The sequence below is a fragment of the Dipodomys merriami genome, unplaced genomic scaffold (assembly GCF_024711535.1).
Source record: "Dipodomys merriami isolate MVZ:Mamm:240054 unplaced genomic scaffold, mDipMer1.0.p SCAF_729, whole genome shotgun sequence".
NCBI classification, from domain to species: Eukaryota; Metazoa; Chordata; class Mammalia; order Rodentia; family Heteromyidae; genus Dipodomys; species Dipodomys merriami.
The window spans coordinates 359,154-383,819 of NW_027206323.1; the positions used below are offsets into that span (position 1 = coordinate 359,154).

A 24,666-nucleotide genomic window follows, 5' to 3' on the forward strand; every position below is an offset into this window, starting at 1 on the left:
CATTTCCTTTCATACAACATCTTCTGTTCCCTCATTTTCTCCCAATGAGCTTGACTACATTCTGCCCCTTCCTCCCTTCATTCGTCTACCCTTTCCCCACCCTCTTTTTGATGTACCCCAATTTCTTGCATTAATATTCTCAGGCTTTGTCCTAGTCTTTCTAAAGATTATACTACTAGGGCCACATTGGCAGCAGCGATGGTGGAGCAGGAAGGCTCTCACAATGAAGCCCACAATCACATGCAAGTTAAGCTGCATGGAGAAAAGCGGCCAGTATGGGGCACACCAAATGTACTGGACCATCTTCTTCAGGTACATGTCCCAGAGCAAGCCCTCTGAGGCCCAAGAGCTCATGTGCTCAGGAGCATACTGCTGTTCTTCCCTCATGGCCAGCAAAACAGCACAGCAGAGCTGTCCATGCTGGTGTTGGAGTCCCTGAAATGGATGTAGATGGCAGAAATGGATGGAGTGTCTGGCTAGGGTGTTCAGTTGATGGACCCCTTCTCCAGAGCCCTGAAGTGTTCCAGTTGGGGTTCCTGGAAATGGGGCCATCCTTAGCTCCTTCCATTTTGGGCCCTGACCCTGTGGAAAGAGCCGAACTACTGGGAATCTTGATACTACTTTCTACACTCCACAGACGGTGAGGGCTGTGCCAACATGCTGGTGGAGGACTCCACGGCCCACAGCTTCCATGGCAAGTGGACATACTTGTGGCTCAGGCAGTGCTGCAGTTTCTCTATTGGAAAACAAAACCAGGTCTGTGGTCTTCATCATGTATGCACAGAAGCAACATCCATCAAGCACGGGCCGCCCTCCATCCAATCCCTGCTCCACTTCATCTGATTTCTGCTGCTGGCCTTGGATGGCAGCAAGCTAACCACGTTCATGGTGCTGTGAGAGCAGTTCCAGCCCTCCCTGTGCAGGTACCCAATACATGACAAGTAGCTCGACAGGACAGAACAGGACAGGAGAGTTGTCCCTCAGGGTACATCCCAAGCTTTTGTCTTCCTATGGAGGCAGTTGGCCACGTCCTGGCCTCCCTTAGTTACTCTATCACCTACAATTTTTCTTAGTTATGCTCTATGTATTAAAAACTTCTTTAAAGACAAGTTATTCTGTTCATGGAGTTCATACTCACAGCTCTAAATACTGACATGCCTAAAATATATCATTCTGCTTTGAGTAAATTCCCTCCAAAAGGTTTTCCAATTCAGAAGTTTATCTTTAATGGATTTTATAAAACCTTTCAAATGTTATACAAAAAAATAAGGACTAAGTAAATGAACGATCAAGTACTTAATGATTAGAAGACTCAATGTCCTGAAACAATTCTCCTTAACTGCTCAGTACATAGAGTATAATTCCAGACAAAATTCAGCCAGATATTTTTTACGAGAAACTTTTAAGAGGGCAAATAGTATTTCCTCACTTTCTAAGGAAATATTTTTGTAGAATCAAAATGATCTCTTCAAAGTTTTAGGAAAATCAATAATAAATTCATCAGTACCTAGAGTTTTATAGATTGCAATGCATTTAAATGTAAATTGAGAAAATTTGTGTAGATTCCATTTTTTTTCGTTCTTCCTTAAGTAGGTTTGATAGGTTTTATCTTTGAATAAATCATCTGAAGCTGTTTATTACTGTACTTTTAAATTTTATAACGGTAGGATTTCTGATAAAGTACTCATTTGTTTTGGTTATTGGCAACTGGTTTCTTCTCTGTTTTGTTATTTTGTATTTTGATCCGTCTTTTAAAATATATATCCATTTATTGATCTATTCAGACACAGCTTCTATTTTCATTGATTTTCTCTGCTGTGTTCAAAAGCAGGATTTTTTTGCCACTTAACGAAATGATTCTTAAATAGAAAAGCAAAAGAAGAATAGAATAGAAAAATAAGAGTATCAGTTCAAGCTTGTAATCCTATCTACTCAGTGGGCAAAGAGCTGAGGATTTTGTTTCAAAGCCAGCCAGGGGAGGAAAACCTGTGAGACTCCTATCTCCAACTAAACACCAAAAATGCTGAAAATGGAGTTTGTGGCTCAAGTAACAGAGCACTGAGCTAGAATTACATATGTGAATCCCCAGTGTCCTGGTAAGTTGTGTTTGTTTTTTTTTTTTGAGGAGTGTAAATGTGTACAATTTTTAAGTCCTTAACGTAGCCCACTGCATGTAGTATGAAGTTACACATGGTCTGATCTACTGTCCATATGGTAATCACTGAGATTTAAAAGTCTGTCTTCCTGAACATTTTCCAATTTTCTTCTTTGACCATACATTTAGGTATCAGGGGTTTCCTATGGTCAATTTTCATTTAAGGAAAAAATCATTTCAGATTTCATTTAAAGTTTGAGACTGAGACTTGTACTTGGTGTTTGATGTTGTTGCTCTTTAGCTAGTACTTTACCAACTAAGCTATGACTTTAATCCATAATTTCAGGTTATTCAAAATGTTAGGAAAGGTAATAGTGATAATAATGCTATTAAGTCTTTCGCCCATCTAGATACCCACATTTGGTTTGTTTGGGTTCCTAGTTTATCAGTATATTTATATGTCATAATTTTGTTTTTGTTTTTGTGCTATTACTGGAGCTTGAAATCAGAAACTTGCCCTCTCCTTGAAACTGGACATTGTTAGCACACACTGGTAATTCTATCTACTCAGAGAACTGAGATCCAGGTTTAAATCCAGCCCAAGAAGGAAAGACCATGAGTTTCTTATCTCTAAATAATCCCCCAAATAAATTTGGAAGGGAATCTGTGGTTCAAGAGTAAAACACCGCCCTTGAGGGAAAATGCATAAGTGAGAAGGTAAGGTCTTGAGTTTAAACTCCAATATCAGCACTCAAAAACGTTGCTTTCCTTGAGCTTTATATTAAATTGCTCAGAAAATAATCAGCATTGTAGTAATGTTTAACATTACTATTACAATAATCAGTTATATTTATTGATGTTATTCCTTTATTTTCCTAAAGTTTACTGACACATTAATAGAAAGACAGTAATAGAAAGACAGGATTACTCTTTCACAAGTATTTATGGTAGTTGAATATATGGAACAGAGGTGCATACCAGGAGTTTGGACTGAAGAGAGATATTTGCAAGCTCTTCACATAAATAAATGATAGTTGAAGACCCTGTGGGCATGTATGAAATAAGCTAAAGAAACCAGTAAGGAAAGATAAGGCATGATTCTGGAAAGCAAACAATTTTGGAAGAATAGAAAACAAGAAAAGTATGTAGCTTTTGGTAAGAACTTTCTAACTCACCTACACAGTGAGCACATTTGATTCCTCATTTCTAGTAAAAGCCATTTTATTTTCATTAACAATGATCTATTTGTTCCATTATATAAATTTAACATATTATATATTTCCTAGTAGATTAATATTTATACTTTTTTTCCTTTATAGAAGAAGTCCTACATTGTAGACAAGGCTTACCTCAAATCCTTATTCTCTTGTGTCAGGTTCCTGAGTTTTGGCTGGAATTACCATGTGGTAGCATAGTACTATATCCACTTATATTATTTACATTTTGTACACTTGAAAATTAGTGTGAACAACTTTAAGCCATAGTATCTTCATGAATTTGAATAAATTTCTTTCAGAAAAATGTTATAAGTAGAGTTACTGAGTAAAGTCAAGTATGGTACACATACCTGTAATCCCAGTACGCAAGGGTATTGTAAGTTTAATAGCACCCTGAGCTTCACAGCAAGTCCTTGTCATCATCATCATCATCAACAACAACAACTGGTGGGCTTGGAAGAGAAAAAGTATTAAGTGACGTGATAGGAATATACAAAATTGTGTGTGTGTGTGTGTGTGTGTGTGTGTGTGTGTGTGTGTGTGTGTGTGTGTGTGTTGGCCCTAGGGCTTGAACTCAGGGCCTGGTCAATGTCCTGAGATTTATGCTCAAGTCTAGCACTCTACCATTTGAACCAAAGCTCCACCTCCAACCTTTTTAGAGGTCATTGGAGATGAGTCTCATCCAGTTTCCGGTCCAGGCTGACAAAGAACCTAGATCCTGAGGCCTCAACCTCTTTTATAAGTAGGATTATAGGTGTGAGCTTGTAGTAGGTGTTGTATTACTGTTAAGTAATATGGTAAACATCACGCCAGTTTTTACTCGCCCCAGCAGTGTTTGAGTGTTGCACACACACTTAAAACACAACCCACACCATGTTTGATGACATCCAGGTCTCATAATCCTGTGATATAACTATTGTTACCTATGAAGAATTTGAGGTCCAGAGACTTTAGTTAACTTTGAATCCACAGCTTGTATAGAGTGGAGCTTGTATGCAAGCTCAACTAGGTTTGTATATTTCAGAAAACATGGTATCAACATGTGTTCTAGGCAACATGTGTTCTAGCAAGTACTGCTCTTTACAGGTACTATTAAATTCCTCTTGTATGTATGACTCATTCCTCACCCTTTAAATATTTGCACCCCATCTCATAAGCTAGGGAAAGTACAAGTGATGAGAAGAGCCATTTTTGAAAGAGAAATTGATAATGGGGTTTGAAATTGGTATTGGATATTAATCTGATCTTCTTCCATTTCAGATTTGCCTCCAGCACTATATTTCTGTTTTTTTTTAAATTTTATATTATGATAAAGGTAATTTACACATAGATTATAGTCATATAAGTCAGGTATGAGTATATTTCTTTTTGGAAATGTCACCCCTTACCTTGCTCTCTTAGATTTTCTCTCATTGGTTTGGTTTTTATTAACTTCTTCTTCTTCTTCTTCTTCTTCTTCTTCTTCTTCTTCTTCTTCTTCTTCTTCTTCTTCTTCTTCTTCTTCTTCTTCTTCTTCTTCTTCTTCTTCTTCTTCTTCTTCTTCTTCTTCTTCTTCTTCTTCTTCTTCTTCTTCTTTTCTTCTTCTTCTTCTTCTTCTTCTTCTTCTTCTTCTTCTTCTTCTTCTTCTTCTTCTTCTTCTTCTTCTTCTTCTTCTTCTCCTCCTCCTCCTCCTCCTCCTCCTCCTCCTCCTCCTCCTCCTCCTCCTCCTCCTCCTCCTCTTCCTCCTCCTTCTCCTTCTTTCTTTCTTCTTCTTCTTCTTCTTCTTCTTCTTCTTCTTCTTCTTCTTCTTCTTCTTCTTCTTCTTCTTCTTCTTCTTCTTCTTCTTCTTCTTCTTCTTTTCCTTTTCCTCCTCCTCTTCCTCCTCCTCCTCCTCCTCCTCCTCCTCCTCCTCCTCCTCCTCCTCCTCCTCCTCCTCCTCCTCCTTCTTCTTATTACTGTGATGTAGAAGATTTGTTACATATGTTTGGTAATGACTACCTATTTTTGTCTTTGTTTTTGTTATAGTCATGAGGCTTGAACCCATGGCCTGGGCAGTGTTCCTGAGCCCTTTTGCTGAAGAATGGCATTGATATTGAGCCAAAGCTCTACTTCAATGAGTATATTTCTATTTGGACAATGTCACCCTTTCCCTGCGTCTCCTCCAGTTTTCCCCTCCTTCCCCACCAACAAGTTTCATAGTGCACTTTCAACATAGTCTCAACTGAGTGCCACTGCTGCATTTGTTCATCCTTTGTCCCTCCATTGCTATGCCCCCTTTACATTCCCAAAGAGAGATAAATGAAAAAATGACAAAAATGAAAGAAAATAAAGAAAAAATATTATCTTTCTTCTGGTCCTTGGTCACTCGTTATTTTTGAGATAGGTTGTGTGTGTGTGTGTGTGTGTGTGTGTGTGTGTGTATAGTGGGGCTTGAACTCAGGGAGCTGACCTTTAGCTATTTTACTTATAGCTAACTCTCTACAACTTGAACCAAACATCCATTTCTGGATTTGAACAGTTAATTGGAGATAAAAGTTTCACAGATTTTCCTGCTTGCGGTAGCTTCAATCCACTTTCCACAGTTCTCATCCTTCTTTTTTTTTTTTTTTTAATTGTATTTTATTTTATTTGAGAACATACTGTACAGGGGGGCTACAATTACATGGGCAGGATAATGCATACATTTCTTACCAAGCATTGCAGCCTCCTCCTTTGTTTACCCTTCACTTCCCTTCCCCGCCTCCCCCCTCCCCCCACCCAATTATACCCCCCTCCACCCCCCACACCGACATTGTAAAGCTGGTTTTGACATGACATTTTGTACTTCTCATTGTTGCAACAGGTCCACCTGAGTCCTTAAATGACTTGTTTGTCCCCATCTCCTCCACATGTTATACTGACATCAAATATAGTGAAAGCGGGGGTTACACTGTGGGGGAGGGACATACAAAGCAACAAAGAAATAATCTTATAAATGCGTTAGAAGCACATGCATGAAAGAAACGAAAACATTAAAATACATATTTAAGGGTTCATTTTCCTAACATCACATTATCTGACCTTTTCCGCTTGACTCATACCTATACTAGATATTGCAAATAAGGGAAACCATGGGACCTATGCTTCTTTGGGCCTGGCTTACTTCACTTAATATAATTTTTTCCAAACCTTTCCATTTCCTAACAAATGGGGAAATGTCATTCTTTCTGATGGAGGCATAGAATTCCATTGTGTATATATACCACATTTTCTTGATCCATTCATCTACTGAGGGGCATCTGGGTTGGTTCCATATCTTAGCTATGGTAAATAATGCTGCAATAAACATAGTTGTGCTGGTAGCTTTAGTGTGGTCTTGTTTGTAAACATTTGGGTAAATGCCCAAAAGTGGGATTGCTGGATCATAGGGGAGATCTATGTGAAGTCTTCTGAGGAACCTCCATACTGCTTTCCAAAGTGGTTGAACAAGTTTACATTCCCACCAACAATGAAGTAAGGTTCCTTTCTGTCCACATCCCCTCCAGCATCTGTTGTTGTTAGAGTTCTAGATTTTTGCTGTTCTAACTGGAGTGAGGTGATATCTCAATGTTGTTTTGATTTGCATTTCTTTTATGGCTAGGGATGTTGAACATTTCTTCATGTGTCTATTGGCCATCCTTGTTTCTTCTTCAGAGAAGCTTCTCTTTAAGTCTTTCGCCCACTTTTTTATTGGGCAGTTGATTCTTTGAGGATTTGTTGTTGGGTGGTTTAATTTTTTGAGTTCCAAGTATATTTTAGATATGAGACCCTTGTCCGTTGTATGGCTAGTAAAGATCTTCTCCCAATCGGTGGGCTTTCTATTGATCTTGCCAGCTATGTCATTTGCCCTGCAGAAGCTCTGCAATCTTATGCAATCCCATTTGTCCAACCTTTCTTTGATTTGTTGTGCTTCCGGGTCTCTATTCAGAAAATTTCGGCCTGAGCCAAGGACACCTAGGGTTTCTCCTATTCCATCCTGTAATGTTTTCAGAGTGTCTGCTTTGAGTTCAAGGTCTTTGATCCATTTGGAGTTGATTCTGGTGCAGGGTGATATATAAGGATCTAGCTTTAGTTTTCTACATGTAGTTAACCAATTTTGCCAGCACCATTTACTGAAGAGGCTGTCTTTCTTCCATTCTATTGTTTTAGCTCCCTTATCGAAGATTAGATGGCTATAGGTCTGTAGGTTCATTTCTGGGTTTTCAATTCTATTCCATTGGTCCTGAGGTCTGTTCTTATGCCAATACCAAGCTGTTTTGATTACTATGGCTTTATAGTAGAGTTTGAAATTTGGTATTGATATTCCTCCAGCAGTGTTCTTTCCGTTGAGGAGCGTTTTTGCTATTCGGTGTCTTTTATTGTTCCATATGAATTTTTGGATTGCCTCCTCTATTTCCTTGAAGAATGAGGGTGGAATTTTGATAGGTATCGCGTTGAATTTGTAGATAGCCTTGGGAAGTATTGCCATTTTCACGATGTTAATCTTGCCAATCCAGGAGCATGGGAGGTTTTGCCATTTTTTAAGTTCTGTGTTGATTTCCTTTTTCAAGATTTTAAAGTTTTCATCATAGAGGTCCTTCACTTCTTTGGTTAAGTTAATTCCTAGGTATTTTATTTTTATGGGGCTATTACAAATGGAGTTGCTTTCCTAATTTCAGCCACACTTTTCTCATTGTTGGCATATAGAAAAGCCATTGATTTTTTGGGGTTAATTTTATAACCTGCTACTTTGCCAAAGTTTTGAATCAGCTTGAGTAGTTTGGGAGTGGAGTCTATGGGATTCTTTAAATACAAGATCATGTCATCTGCAAAGAGGGAGAGTTTTATTTCTTCTTTCCCTATTTGGATCCCCTTTATGTCTGCATCTTGTCTTATTGCTGTAGCTAGGCATTCTAATACTAGATTGAAGAGAAGTGGAGAGAGTGGGCATCCTTGTCTTGTTCCTGAGTTAAGAGGAAATGGCTTTAGTTTTTCACCATTGAGTATAATGCTGGCTGTAGGTTTGTCATATATAGCCTTTATTGTATTGAGGAATGTTCCATGGATTCCTAATTTTTCCAGAACCTTCATCATAAAGGGGTGTTGGATCTTGTCAAATGCTTTTTCTGCATCTATTGAGATAACCATGTGGTTCTTATTCTTGCTCCTGTTGATGTGATGAATAATATTAATTGATTTGCGTATATTGAACCAGCTTTGCATCCCTGAAATGAATCCTGTTTGATCATGGTGTATGATTTTTTGGATGAATTGTTGAAGTCGATTGGCCAAAATTTTGTTGAGAAGTTTTGCATCAATGTTCATCAAAGAAATGGGTCTATAGTTCTCTTTCTTTGATGAGTCCCTGCCTGGTTTTGGGATGAGGGTTATGATGGCTTCATAGAATGTATTCGGTAGTGAGCTTTCTCTTTCAATTTCATTGAAGAGTTGGAGGAGTATTGGTGTGAGCTCTGCTTTGAAGGCCTTGTAAAATTCCGCTGTAAAACCATCTGGTCCTGGACTTTTCTTAGCTGGGAGGTCTCTTATTGCTGTTTCTATTTCGATGCTTGATATGGGCCTGTTAAGCTGGTTTAACTCATCTTGGTTTAGTTTTGGCATGTCAATATTTGCTAGGAAAAGGTCCATTTCTGTCAAGTTCTCAAACTTATTAGCATAAAGTTTTGAGAAGTATCCCCTAATAATGTTCTGAATCTTGGTTGTTTCCGTGGTGATGTTTCCATTCCCATCTCTGAGTTTATTAATTTGGGTGTGTTCTCTCCTTTTTCTGATAAGGTTTGCTAAGGGTCTGTCAATTTTGTTAAGTTTTTCAAAGAACCAACTCTTTGTTTTGTTGATTCTTTCTATAGTTTTTTTGGATTCTAATTCATTTAATTCTGATTTAATTTTGATTATTTCTTTCCGTCTACTGGATTGGGGTTTATCTTGCTGCTCTTTTTCAAGGAGGTTTAGATGTGTCATTAAATTGTTAGTTTCCGATCTCTCCAATTTGTTGATGTAGGAGCTCAGAGCTATAAACTTGCCTCTGAGTACTGCCTTTGCTGTGTCCCAGAGGAGCTGGTAATTTGTGTGTTCATTTTTGTTGAATAGCATGAACATTTGAATTTCCTTTCTAATCTCTTCCATGACCCACTCATGATTCAGCAGTGTGTTGTTCAGCCTCCATGTGATACCGGACTTTCTTTGGTGGCTTTTGGTGTTGAGATCTAATTTTATTCCCTTGTGGTCAGAGAGAATGCAAGGTATAACTTCAATGTTTCTGAATTTAGACAAGTTTGCTTTGTGGCCTAAAATGTGGTCTATTTTAGAAAACGTTCCATGTGCTGCTGAGAAGAACGTGTATTCTGTTGCTGCTGGGTGAAATGTTTGGTAAATGTCTGTTAAGTCTAGTTGATCTATGCAGCTGTTTAGATCTGGGGATTCTCTGTTGAGTTTTTGCCGAGTTGATCTATCTAGTGGGGAGAGTGGTGTGTTAAAATCCCCAACAATTAATGTCTTTGGATCTATATGGGATTTGAGGGAAAGTAGTGTTTCTTTGATAAATTTGGGTGCTCCATTGTTTGGCGAATAGATATTTAGAATTGTAATATCCTCCTGAAGGAGAGATCCTTTAATTAGTATGTAGCGACCTTCTTTATCTCTTCTCACGAATTTTAGTTTGAAGTCTATTTTATCTGATATTAGGATTGCAACTCCCGCCTGTTTATGAGGGCCGTTTGCTTGGTAGATTTTGTTCCAGCCTTTAACTTTGAAAATATGTTTGTTTTTACGGGCAAGATGTGACTCCTGCAGGCAGCAGATAGAGGGGTCTTGTTTTTTAATCCAACTAGACAGTCTATGTCGCTTAATTGGAGAGTTCAGTCCGTTAACGTTAAGAGATAGGACTGAGAGGTATTTGAGGGTTCCTGCCATGTTATCCACCTTCTTGGGGGCTGTGAAAACTGGGTTCTTCCTAAGGTTCTTGGATTCTCAGTTTGGGTGCAGTTTCTTGGCCTTTGTTGCATTCTTGTTGGTTTTCTATGTGTAGGACATCTTTAAGAATCTTTTGCAAGGCTGGTTTGGTGGAGATGTATTGTTTCAATTTTTCTTTGCTATGGAAGGTTTTTATTTGGCCTTCAGTTAGGAAGGAGAGTTTAGCTGGGTACAGTATTCTTGGTTGATAGTTGTTTGTTTTTAGGGCATGGCATACGTCATTACAGGCTCTTCTTGCTTTGATTGTCTCTGCTGAGAAATCTGAGGTAATTCTAATTGGTTTCCCTTTATAGGTGATTAACCTTTTCTCCTTGACAGCTTTAAGGATCTTTTCCTTGGTCTGGGTTGATCCTGTGTGGATTATAATGTGACGGTGGGATGTCCTATTCTGGTCTGGTCTATTTGGGGTTCTAAAAGCTTCTTGTATCTGAATAGGCCTATCTTTTTGTATGTTTGGGAAGTTCTCTGCTAGGATCCTGTTAAACAAATTTCCTAGACCATTAACTTCTGTTTCTAGGTGCTCCTCTACACCCATTATCCTTAGATTGGGCCTTCTGATGGTGTCTTCCAGGTGTTGGATAGACCTATCATATTTCTTGGACTTGTCTTGGATGGTTGTATGTTCTTTCTCTATAATATCAAGGCTGTCTTCAATCCCTGAGATTCGATCTTCTGCATGGTCTAACCTGCTGTCGAGACTCTCTACTTTGTTTTTTATCTCTTTTCCTTCTAATTGGTCAGCTTTGATGGTTTCAAGTTCTTTGTTGAAGCTCTGTTTTAGGTCTTGTATGATTTTCTTTACTTCCTTAATTTGGTGTTCAGTGTTTGTTCTCAAATCACTTAGTTGATTGGTTATGGTTTCTTTGGACTCCCATTCCTTCTGTTGGGTTCCATTCAGCATTCCCTTTGTGGTCTCCCTGACTTCCTTCAGCTCTTTGTTAATGGATTCCATGAATGTCTTTAGTGATCTTTGTGTATTCTTTACCTGGTCTCTTAATTCGTGAATTACTCTTTGATTAGTTTCCTCCCTTCTGTGGGATTCCTGCAGTTCTCTTTGAGTGATCTCTGCCTGCTCACGCCATTCCTCCCTTTCTCTTTGAGTATTCTCAAGTTGTTCACGCAAATCCTGTATCAGTTTTTGAGAAGCTTCCTCACGCTTATGATATTCCTGTATAAACTTCTGGGATGCCTCCTCTCTCTCCCTATCACGCTCATACAGAGTCCTTTGTACATTGTCAAACTTCTCATTTATCATGTTTGCTATTAGTGTTTGTAGAGCTATTTGGGAACTCTCCTCTGGATTATTCTTTATCTGTTCTAATCCCTGATTATCAAGGTTGGGAATTGAGATACCCGAATTTGCCATTTTTCTTGTGTTTTTTCGGCTTACTCGGCCCATTTGAGATAAAGATTGCACCAGTTTTGTGCTAGAACACTATCTTAAGGCAACCATCAACCAAAGTTTGCATTTGTACAGTCAATAGTTTACAGATACAATCTAGTTCAACAGATACATCTATTCAACATCAAACAACTATATGTTAAAGGACTTCGAACCGCAGAAAAGAATTTGGAAAACCAGAAATTATTAGGATTAGGGAGAGATGTGGGTAAAAAATAGGAGTAGATTGGTGTGGGGAGGCACAGGGAGAGTTAACTATGTCCTAATCACAGTGCAGGAAATGAGTTGGGTAGGATGCAAGTAGAGAGAGAGAGAGAAAGAAGAGACGGAAAGGGGAATAAAGAGAGACCAGAAAATAATAGAAACGTAAAAATTAATGTTATTATAGAGGTTAAAAGACCGTCTATTTAGAATGGAATGTGAATATGTTCAGAGAAGGGGAGGGACATAGCGGAGATGTGAAAAGCTTTGAGGATGGGAACGGGAGAAGAAAAGATCAGAAGTTCAGTAGAGCTAGATAAAAAACAAAAAGATAATTAAGAAAGAAAGAAAAAGAGAAAGAAGACAAGAAAAGAAAGGAAAACTCTTATTCACGTATTCCTAAAATAAAAATTATAAGATGAGAAAAAAAAAAAAAGGCTACTGGAAAACAATTATTTTTTCAGAAGAGGCAAAAATTAAAGATTAATAAAAGTTTTAGAAGGGAAAAAATTTATATATATATATATATATATATATATAAGGTAACAAAAAACAAAAAACAAGCAAAAAAAAGAAAAGAAGAAGAAGAAAAAAAAAAAGAAAAAAAAAGTCTTTTGATTTTTTTTTTTTGGGGGGGGAGGAATGGGAAGAATCCTGTATCTCCCTTTTGTCTGCAACCAGTCTCTTGTTGGAGTCTCTGGTCAGGTTGAGGTCCTGTGGCTTGATTGGTTTCTTAAGTCGGTTGGTTGGAAGAGGCAGAAAAATGCTCTGCTTTACCCAAGATTTTGAGATCCCCCTCCCAGGTTAGTTTTCTGGGAGGGTGGTCTGCTTTGAGAGTCACAAAAGAGGGGGATGTGGTGATGAGGCTAGGTTCTGGGTAGAGTTGAGGCCTTTCAATAAACAGTAGCTTTTCCCTGGGGCTATTTTGTGATAAAGCTCACAGCGCCCAGCCTGGAGCCATTCTCAGGGTTTCTGTTTTTCAATTGATTGTCGAGGCTGCTAGAGGGAGGGGCAGCCTCTGGCTCTGGTTACCCAGTGAAGTAAGGCACTCCGATGGCTGGCGCCTGAGCTGGGTGGCTTTTCCCTGGATGGAGCTGAGTCTGGCAGGTCACTTCGCCGTTAAGTTCTTGTGACCTGCTAAATGACTCATTTTATTCCAAGGCCTGAGCTGGAGCTAGCAGCTCCTCCGAGCTTTGTCGGTATCCAAGATGGAGATCACCGGTGCTGGGGGGGGAGGGGTGGCCTTCCCTCCTCTGCTCCCTGAGGAGTGAGGATGTCAGGCTTGTACTCACGCCGAGTCTTGGATCCTGGGTCGTCTCTGGTCTGCAAACAGCAGGATGAAGATGTTCGCTCCTTGTCGGTTCTTGTTGGTGTTGGGTAGAATCCGCTCGTCCGCTGCGTCTGGCTCCTTCGTTCCCGACTCTCTGTGTCTCAGGTATGTCTCCGCGGCGGTGGTCGCCGCTGCCGCGGCCCCGCCGCCGGAGCGGCAGCTGCTGCGTTTCCTTGGCTTCCCCTCTCTTGTCTAACTCTCTGTCCTGTGATGACACACTTGGTGTGATTCTCTGGCTTAGGACTGTTCACTGGAACTCTAAAACTCCTTTCTATGCGAGAGCTTGTTCAGATTCCAGCTTCTCCTCCGCCATCTTCCCGGAACTCCTCTCATCCTTCTTAATAGCCACAGTTGAAGCTAGATGTGAGCCACTGGTGATGCTTGGCCTACCTTATTTTTATTAAGTAGTTGAAATGTAAAATAAAGTTGCAGCAGTATTACAAAAGAATCAATTTAACTTACACAGCTTCTTTAAGTTTTAATAATTTGTCACATATGATATATACGGAACAACAGTTTTTGTAAATGCCCCTGAAATTTGGTTTTCATCTGGGATTTTTCCTCAACATGAACTTGATTTTATAACTTTTTATCTAATAAATATTGATGAAAACATGTCCAGAGGGCATTAATTATCTTTTCTTGGCTTTCATTATGAAATGGTGCAAGGTAACGCGTCATGATAAATTTGTGTGCCGGACCCTGATGATATATTCACATTCTTAGTCAGAAGGCATTAGTGCCTGTTACAAATCACCTAGATCTGACAAAACCCTATCTCAGGTCTTGTTACCACATTCCTCTATGTCGTTCTCTTAGAGAGCAATTCCGAGTTTCCAGTGATCATGACAGAGCCGTCCTGGACCCTCTCAGGACCCACCAAGAACACCACTCATGTGTGTCACCTAAAGAGTGATGGGAGACTGGTGTCTGCTTCCTATGATAGAAAACAACACAGGATCTGTTACGTCCTTAAACTGTCCTCAGTCCTGAGGATTCCTCAATGAGCATTGAAACTTAAGAATTAAGGAGACATTAAACTTTCTCTTCCTTCTGCCAGTTTCTGCTGCTGTCATCTTCTGTGGAAAGAAATAATCTGAGCTCTAGAAGCCATTTTGCTTATTCTAGGCCCTTAGAGTAAGTCTGGCTTTTATACTTAGACATTAAGATATGTAGTGATAAAAAATAGCAAACAACATTTTTCCTATTCTATTTATTACTCAAATAGGAGTTTGAGAAAGTGACTTCTAATTAAGTGCTTCATACTAATAAGAGTTATTGGTAGAATTTGAAAACATATTTGAGTAAGTTCCTCAGTGAGCTGTGCAGAAGAAACCACAGCAAGTGTGCTGGGTCCTCCAGTCTAACCTCTTGACCAGGAAGGAGCACCTCCCTGCTAGGCCTCCAAATTGAAAAAAGAATACTGCTTATATCTCAGATTACATGCCAAAGCTAGATACCAAAGAAAGATAAGGATAAGTGGTTAGTTTGACTTTGGAACAATGCAGATGGCAAAGAGAGTTCTAAGTGAACAGAAACAAAAAGAAATTTTCTTTTGTTCATATAGTACAATAAAAAGAGCTTTTCTTATTATCACTAAATTGTGGTTATTTGTACTTAGTACTAGCTTCTTGAAACTCCTAAAACACTCTTTCACATGAACTCAGAAGTTCCAATGGTATCAGCTTGACATTTGATGGGAAAAATTCATTTTTACACTAAAAATATTTTATTGTAAAGATGCTGTACAGAGGGGTTATATTTACACGAATAAGTTACATTTCTCATTGAAAATTGTTTCCCACTCTATTGTTTTTCTCTGTCTATCCCTTCCCTCCACTCCTTCCTCCCCCCATGTCCCCCAGGTTGTTGTAAAGATCATTCCCGCTTTAATGTAACCTATTATTGTTGCACTGGGTCATCTTTCAGCATTTTGTTATTTCCCTTCCCTTTCCTCAAATACATGCATATATAGGATGGAGGGTACCAGAATCAAAGACAAGAATTGCCAGGGATAAAACTAATTTGAAAAGAAAAATGAAATAAAGTAAAAAGAAAGAACTAGTTACTGTACATTGGCTATATCAAGGTTGACAACTAAACAAAATAAGACCTGCTGTTTCAATATCTTCGTGTTCATTTCAATTAGCATCATTTTGTATGATCACACATATGTTTATAGTACTTCAGCTATTATAATCCTCTGTCAGGACTAACAGGATAATACTAATTGCAAATAAGGGAAATCATAGAGCCTATGTTTCTTTGGGCCTGGCTTACTTCACTTAATATGATTTTTTCCAAGTCTATCAATTTTCTTATGAAAGGGACAATATCATTCTTTCTTACAGAAGCATAAAATTGTGTAAATATACCACATTTTCTTGATCCATTCATCTATTGTGAGGCAACTGGGTTGGTTCCATATCTTATTTATGGTAAACAATGCTGCAATGAACATAGTTGTGCTGGTAGCTTATTGTGCTCTATTTTGAAATCATTTGGGTGATGGCCAAGAAGTGGGATAGTTGGATCTTACGGGAGTTCTATGTTTAGTCTTTTTAGGAACCTCCATACTGCCTTCCATTCCCACCAACAGTGTAGTAGTGTTCATATTTAGCCACATCCTGGTCAACATCTGCTATTATTTGTTCTCTTGAAAATGGCTATTCTAACTGGGGTGAGGTGGAATCAATGTGGTTTTGATTTGCATTTCTTTTATGACCAATGATGCTGAGCATCTCCCTTCTCCTTTCTAGAGGCTACACAATTACAGATTTCTAGTGTCTCACCAGAGGCATAGAAACTTGTAATGCTGTGTGTGATTTTAGTTTTACATTCACTTCCTTGGAGCTTACACTGACTCCTATAACTTATAATAAAGGTTTATACTATTTCACTTACTGAAAAATAAGTAATTTTCAAAAACGTAGAAAAAAATCTCTTGGTCAGGGGTTCCAGATTTTTATTGGGAAATTTTTATTTCGTTGCTTGTTTGTTATATCACTTAAGCACACGTTGAATTTTTGGTTTTCCAACCAAATCTTCAACAACCAAAAGCTATGTTGCCTTATTGGATTTCACTTCATAAGTTAGCATAAAATTGACATATTTTTGGTTTGGTCTTTCAGGGATTTTTGGCTTATGGAGTGTTAGTGGGCCAGTACACAGGCTTGGACTGAGGGTCTGGAAATCTTGCTTAGATTATTTTACTCAATGCTATCACTGTGCCACTTGAACCACATCTCCACTTCTTGCTTCTTAATTGAAGATAAGAATCTTGAGGAGTTATTTGCTTAGGTTGGCATCAAACTGTGATCCTCAGATCCCACCCTCCTGAGCAGCGGATTAGAAGAATGAGCCAGACCCTGGATATATTGTGCTCCCTATGTAACCTAATCAAGGGCACAGAATTCTGAAGCATATGTGTATGGTTATATATTTCAAAATTAGATGGCAAAATATAGACCTTTGTGTGTGTGTGTGTGTGTGTGTGTGTGTGTGTGTGTGTGTGTGTGTGTGTGTGTGTGTGTGTGATAAATGTGCAGAGGGATATGAGGATGAATCTGATTTTGAGGAAGATTTCACCTAGAGCTTTTCACAGATTGGGCTACGCTGTACAGAATGCTTGAGACTAAAAGTGAGGTAAATGCTGTCATCATCCCATTCTCCTACATCCCTTGCTAATATATTTATAACCTGTGATGTTGTCATGGTTACTTTTTGTGTATGAGAGCCAGTACTGGGCTTGAATTCAGGGCCTGGATGTCCCTTAGCTTTGTATGCAATGCTAGCACTCTGGCATTTGAAGCACAGCTCATCTTTTTGCCTTTACTGGTAAATTGAAGGTAAGAGTCTTTTATTCTCATGTTGGCTTTGAACTCAGTTCCTCATATCTCAGGGTTCTGAGCAGCTAGTTTTACAGGCCTGAGTTCCAGTGCCTAGCATTTCATTACTACTTTTACAAGCTGCATGCTCACACACATACTTTGCATTACAAAATCTCACTGCTCAGGATATGTGACAAGAAGTGAGGAAAGATGGTTGAGTGGATAAGTTACCAAATGGGCTTCTACCCCCATTAACATCATTCTGGTCGTTAACTTACCCTTCAGTCAGTGAGAACATATTTCCCCTTTCATTCTGAATTTTTCAAAAGGAAATCAGTGAAATGTTTTAGTTATATCTTTCAAAGATTATCTCCCAATCAGGAGATATTATTTGAATGTATTTGATAATATTTCAGATTGGGTTGGTCTTGTGTGTCGGAATGTGGGCAGAGACCGTCCAGCCAGCTGGGCATCAGGCACAGAGCTGATGCTTCCTGTCTGCTGGTTGCAGAGAGGAAGGTTTTCTTCCTGGCCAAGCTTTCAATTGATATCCTTTCATCTTTGACTTCTAATTACCTAGCATAACAAGCATGAACCATCACCAATAGGCTCATTTTAGAAGTATTAGTAGCTTTTCATTCATTGCTTTTTTCCAGGAAGTTTGATCTGGGCATCCTGGTTGTACCTCATAAGGTTATTTTTATGATACACGTTGCCTCTGCCATTTCTGAAATTCATTTCCTCAGTATTAGATAAATGAATTTGATCTAAAGCCAATAGTATTTTCCTTCCAAGATGCTAGGTACCTTATTTCAATCTCTTATCCTTTGGCAAAGCAATCAGGATGTTTGTGTAAAACCCTAATTCTTGAAAGAATTATAGTTATAAGGTATCATGTGCAAACTTTCATATAGTATCTTTTTTAATGTTTTTATTGTAAAAATACTGTACAGAGGGGTTACATTTACATGAGCAAAATAATGAGTATATTTCCTATCAAGCATTGTTACCTCCTCCTTTGTTTTTCCCCTACCATCCCTTCCCTCCCACCTCCAGAAGTACACTCCCTCCTCTCGCCTTCCTTCCTGCCTAAATTGTAAAGTAAGTTTTTCAACATAGTGTCTTTTACACCTCATTGTTACAGGGGGTCAAGCTGTATCCATTGTTAAGCATTTGGATTTTTCCCCTCTCCTCCCAAAGCTAGAGAAATATATATAGAAGATGCATGGCACCGACATCAAATGCAGTGAAAACAGGGATTATATTGTGGCGGAGCAACATATAAAGAAACAAAAATTCACATAACTAATGTAACAAGATTGGGTGGAAAAATGATGATGGTAGAATTAATTTGATAACTCTTCTATAGTTTTTAATAGTTAAGGCTTTTTAACTCAAAGGAGGATTAAAACACACAAAATAGAGGAATATAGTTACTACTCATTTGATGTGTGTGGAAAGATAATCAGAATTGTGATGATTAATAAAAATATATGTTCAAATTTCCAGTGGCAGTAAATGGTGCTGGCAAAATTGGTTAACTACATGTAGAAAACTTAAGCTAGATCCTTATATATCACCCTGCACCAGAATCAACTCCAAATGGATCAAAGACCTTGAACTCAAAGCAAACACTCTGAAAACATTACAGGATGGAATAGGAGAAACCCTAGGTCTCCTTGGCTCAGCCCGAAATTTTCTGAATAGAGACCCAGAAACACAACAAATGAAAGAAAGGTTGGACAAATGGGATTGCATAAAGTTGCAGAGCTTCTGCAGGGCAAATGACATAGCTAGCAAGATCAATAGAAAGCCCACCGATTGGGAGAAGATCTTTACTAGCCATAAAACGGACAAGGGTCTCATATCTAAAATATACTTGGAACTCAAAAAATTAAACGCCCCAACAACAAATCCTCAAAGAAACAACTGCCCAATAAAAAAGTGGGCGAAAGACTTAAAGAGAAGCTTCTCTGAAGAAGAAAGAAGGATGGCCAATAGACACATGAAGAAATGTTCAACATCCCTAGCCATAAAAGAAATGCAAATCAAAACAACATTGAGATATCACCTCACTCCAGTTAGAACGGCAAAAACCAAGAACTCTAACAACAACAGATGCTGGAGGGGATGTGGACAGAAAGGAACTTTACTTCATTGTTGGTGGGAATGTAAACTTGTTCAACTACTTTGGAAAACAGTATGGAGGTTCCTCAAAAGACTTCACATAGAACTCCCTATGACCCAGCAATCCCACTTTTGGGCATTTACCCAAATGTTTACAAACAAGACCACACTAAAGCTACCAGCACAACTATGTTTATTGCAGCATTATTTACCATAGCTAAGATATGGAACCAACCCAGATGCCCCTCAGTAGATGAATGGATCAAGAAAATATGGTATATATACACAATGGAATTCTATGCCTCCATCAGAAAGAATGACATTTCCCCATTTGTTAGGAAATGGAAAGGCTTGGAAAAAATTATATTAAGTGAAGTAAGCCAGGCCCAAAGAAGCATAGGTCCCATGGTTTCCCTTATTTGCAATATCTAGTATAGGTATGAGTCAAGCAGAAAAGGTCAGATAATGTGATGTTAGGAAAATGAACCCTTAAATATGTATTTTAATGTTTTCATTTCTTTCATACATATGTTTCTAACGCATTTATAAGATTATTTCTTTGTTGCTTTGTATGTCCCTCCCCCACAGTGTAACCCCCGCTTTCACTATATTTGATGTCAGTATAACATGTGGAGGAGATGGGGGCAAACAAGTCGTTTAAGGATTCAGGTGGACCTGTTGCAACAATGAGAAATACAAAATGTCATGTCAAAACCAGCTTTACAATGTCGGTGTGGGGGGGAGGGGGGTATAATTGGGTGGGGGGAGGGGGGAGGCTGGGAAGGGAGGTGAAGGGTAAACAAAGGAGGAGGCTGCAATGCTTGGTAAGAAATGTATGCATTATCCTGCCCATGTAATTGTAGCCCCTCTGTACAGTATGTTCTCAAATAAAATAAAATAATATTAAAAAAAAATTAGAGACCTCATAAAAAAAAAAAGAAAATGTGGTATATATACACAATGGAATTCTATGCCTCCATCAGAAAGAATGACATTGCACCATTTGTTAGGAAATGGAAAAACTTGGAAAAAATTATATTAAGTGAAGTAAGCCAGGCCCAAAGAAACATAGGTTCCATGGTTTCTCTTATTTGTAATATCTAGTATATGTATGAGTCAAGCGGAAAAGGTCAGATAATGTGATGTCAGGAAAATGAACCCTTAGATGTGTATTTTAATGTTTTTTTCTTCCATGCATGTGTTTCTAACGCATTTATAAGATTATCTCTTTGTTACTTTGTATGTCCCTCCCCCACAGTATAACCCCTGCTTTCACTATATTTGATGTCAGTATAACTTGTGGAGGAGATGGGGAAAAACCAGTTGTTTAAGGATACAGGTGGACCTGTTGCAACAATGAGAAGTACAAGTTGTCATGTCCAAAACGAGCTTTACAACGTCGGTGTGGGGGGGGGGGGAGGGAGGGGAGGAAGGAGAAGGATTGGGATGGGGGGAGGGGGGAGGCTGGGAAAGGATGTGAAGGGTAAACAAAGGAGGAGGCTGCAATGCTTGGTAAGAAATGTACGCATTATCCTGCCCATGTAATTGTAACTCCTCTGTACACTATGTTCACAAATAAAATTAAATTAAATTAAAAAAAAATTTCCAGTGGCAGACTGGTATGCTAAATGGGAGCAGACATTGGTGATGCCAGGGGTTTGAAAGCGGATAATGAAGCAGAATATCAGAGGAGAGCATTTGCTAAGGATATAATTTCCAAAGGTCATACCAAATATATGGAACTAGAATGCTAAGTGATGATCTACTGAGCACTAAATTTTATTTGTTGGATTCTTTGTTTTATGTATTCCAGGGATTAGAACCTTGGGCTTGGGTACTGTTCCTTAGTTTTTGTTTCTCAAGGCTAGTGCTCTACCAGTTGTTTCACATGATATTTTGGGTGGTTAATTGGAGAACAGTCTTTCCAAAATTAACTCTTTGGGCTTGCTTCAAACATGATCTTCAGGTATCAGCCTCCTGAGTAGCAAGCATTCCAGTTGTGAGTCACCAGAGCCCGGCTAGAGTCACATTTTAAAAGTATTCTCTCGGTGAATCATATGTGTCTAGCTCCTATTTGAGCACTTTGGTTCCAGGGGTCATGTCAGATTTAGAATAACATGAGAATTTTTCATTTTGTAACCCGCAGCATCCAATATCTATCTAATTTATTCTTATCTTCATTTCTGATCTTTTTTTCTTCATTGTAGCTTTCCATTCTTACTTCACAAGCAAGCATGTCAGTGCTGTTTTCCTTTTCTGAAGCAAGTCACGTCCATTCCCATTAATTGGGGATGTACTTACTGTTCTTACTGCCTGCAGTACCTGCTTCTAGATAATTGCATGGATGATGGCTTTCAAGCTAACTATCTCCTTCTCAGGGATGTCTCCTCGCATCCCCACTTTGAAGTTGTTGCCACAAAACGACCAATGTCATGTCTCTGATTTATAGAAATTATCATTATGACTTCTGGTTTTCTTTTCAGCAAGAAATTGCTAAGGAGAGATCCACGTTCACTTCTGTTTCGCCAACATCTGTAATAATGCCTGGTCCTTAGTGCTCAGGAACCTTACTTGGAGATCATCCTTCTCCAGCTCAATTTATGCTAGTTTCTGGTCAAGCCAGCTCTTCAAGTTGAAGTCTGGTGGCTAGCATTCTTTGTGCCTTTCTGTGTCGCTGAGTCCACTTCAGGGCAAGATCAGTGCCTGACACCTATTTCCTGCTATGGAAAGATGGCTGTGGCATCATAGAAGTTATGGCTATTGTTTCGTGAAGCTGCGTGAGGACACACATCCCCACAGAAATTCACCAAGCCAAGTGTGTCCCATGCCCAGAAGTGCATTCTACAACTCAGCAACCAAATTATCACCCACTCCCTGATGAATTCTATATTTCCATTTCCTTAAAAAGAAAGAAAAATTCAAAACATGCCTTTGATGATTTGTCATTGAATTACTGAAGCAGAGTATACAATTTTGTGTATTTGTAAGTCTTTCTCCATCTCTCTTGAGCCATTGACATATTTCTATGTGTTTGAAGCTTGGAAGGTAAAATGAGGTTTAATTCAGCATAGTCAGAAACACTTTTGGAGGGAATGCAAACTTTCAATATGATGTTCTACAGATGTCCATCTTGGCACAGGAACTGAGTATACTGTCATAAGATAAGAGGCTTGTTCTGATTTCTACTGACTTTCCTCTGGGTGCAGGGAGTGTGATTCCACTGCATGTGTGTCTCTTTGTTACACTGGAGGGCCCAGGACTCCTCTCAAAATCTAATGCGATGGGGGTAAGAGAGACTAAACCTCAGAACCCAGCTTCCCACATCACTAGGATTATAGACCTGAGACTCCTATACTCAACTCATAGCTGCTTTTTTATACATAGTGTACTAAGTTTCATTCTATTCACTTCATAGACAGATATGAAAATATGTGTATATATTTATTCATCTATTTATAATCAGTATTATATCTAGAATCAAAAAATATATTCATATAATTATAATCAAAGTTATATTACCACTTTCCCCAATAATGATTTACACTAGATTTGTGAAAAATATACTCAAGACTGAAAGTGATAAATGCCTTTGTAGTATGAAAAATCATATTCATTCTTATACATCATATAATATACTATAAAAATATAAAGAATATAACAAATATTTGCATATAACTGATTTAATAGTGGATTTTTTTCCTTCCTGATTTTGTCTTTGTCCATCTATGTAAGCCTTCTTTCTTCTATTGATGATGGCTTTTACTTTCCAATATAGGTGTTTACTATGTATTTTGTCAAATATTTTCAGCCCTAAGTACATTTTGGATATTATTGGAGCCAAATTTTTCTTCAATATTTCCCAAAGCACAATAAATATGTATACAGACTTGAATTCACTGTTGGAAGAGAGTCCCATATACCATTATAAACATTGTAGCATTTGTCACAATTGACAGAACTGCTTTCTAAGGACATCTGATCTGCTATGTCCTAGAGCTTTTGGAGCCACCTTATCACCTCATTCAGGCATGGCCTGGCTTCCTTGCCACTGCCTGTGCATTTAACAGTCCCCTTTATATCCATAAGTCTCTCTTGTACAGCCCCTCTTACTCTGTGTTTTCCCACAAACAAAACAAGTGCATGGTGCTTTAGATTGTAGGTTGAAAAAAACCACATTTAGGATTCACGAATTGTATAACATAATATAAACATTGGCATTTTAATAACGTTAGAAAAATAAATAGAATGAACATTTTACAACTATAAGGACAAAAAGAAAAAGAAAAATTTTCCCAGGAAGAGGTGAAGGAATCTCGAAATCTAGATTGGCCTCTAAGTTGCCTTCAGGCAGCAATTCTGCCTCAGAGTCCTCAAAGAGATCTACTTCCTCATAAAAGATAGAATTTTTTCCTGAGTCGTGGGAGGGAGAGATTATAATTTCTCAATTGGATATTGGATCCCCTGCAGCAGGACAGATTATTCTGGATATTCTGTGAGGACAGATTCCCTTTCCTCAACTGAAACTAGATTTTGGACCTCACTTATTGGTTTTCCTAAACATAGACTGGGTCATTTTCCATTGGCACACATTTATCCTGCACTCCAAAAAGAAAAGGTATGTACATATGACCAAATAAGTGAAATGAACCACAAGATAGGGACATAAGTGTTTTTTTCTTTCTTTCTCTTGTTTCTAACGTATTTACAATATATCATGTGATTTTTTTGTTCTTTGTATGTTCCTCCCCCATGGTATAACCCCTGTTTTCACTGTATGTAATGTCGATGCCATGCATATTTTATATATGCTTCTCTAATTTGTGGACGGGAAGGGAAAAAACAAAATGCTTAAATAGAGATACAGGTTGACCCATTGTAATAATGAGATGCACAAGACACTTTGTGGAAAAACGATCATCAGAATTTAGGCGGGATCAGGGGGAGTGTAGCTGTGGAGGTGGGAGGGAAGGCATGATGGGGGATAAACAAAGGAGGAGGTAATAATGCTTGATAGGAAATGTACTCATCACCTAGATTATGTAACTGTAAACCCTCTGTACATTATTTTTACATTGAAAATGTATTAAAAAAGATCAAAAGACCCAGAAATAAAACCACATACTTACAATCATCTGATGTTTGATAAAGGAGTGAAAGATGTACAGTGGAAAAACATAGCCTTGCCAGTTGCCTGTGGCTCATGCCTTTAATCCTAGCTACTCAGAAGGCTGAGATCTGAGGATCGTTGTTCAAGGCCAGCAGGGCCAGGTAAGCCCATGAGACTCTTATCTCCAATAAAGCACAAGAAAATGGGAAGTGGAACTGTGGCTCAAGCACTAGCCTTAAGCTGAATATCTGAGGGACAGCGCTGAGGACCAGAGTTCAAGCCCCAAAACCAACACACAAACACACACACACACACACACACACACACACACACACACACACACACACACACAAATCATAGCCTTTTCAACAATTGGTGTTGGGAAAACTGG

General features: G+C 38.6%; 1 pseudogene; it reads left to right on the top strand.

The window, feature by feature from the left end:
- Positions 1-223: 223 nt before the first annotated feature.
- Positions 224-24,666, top strand: part of LOC138818279 (Golgi to ER traffic protein 4 homolog pseudogene) — a 37,821-nt pseudogene continuing 13,378 nt past the window's right edge.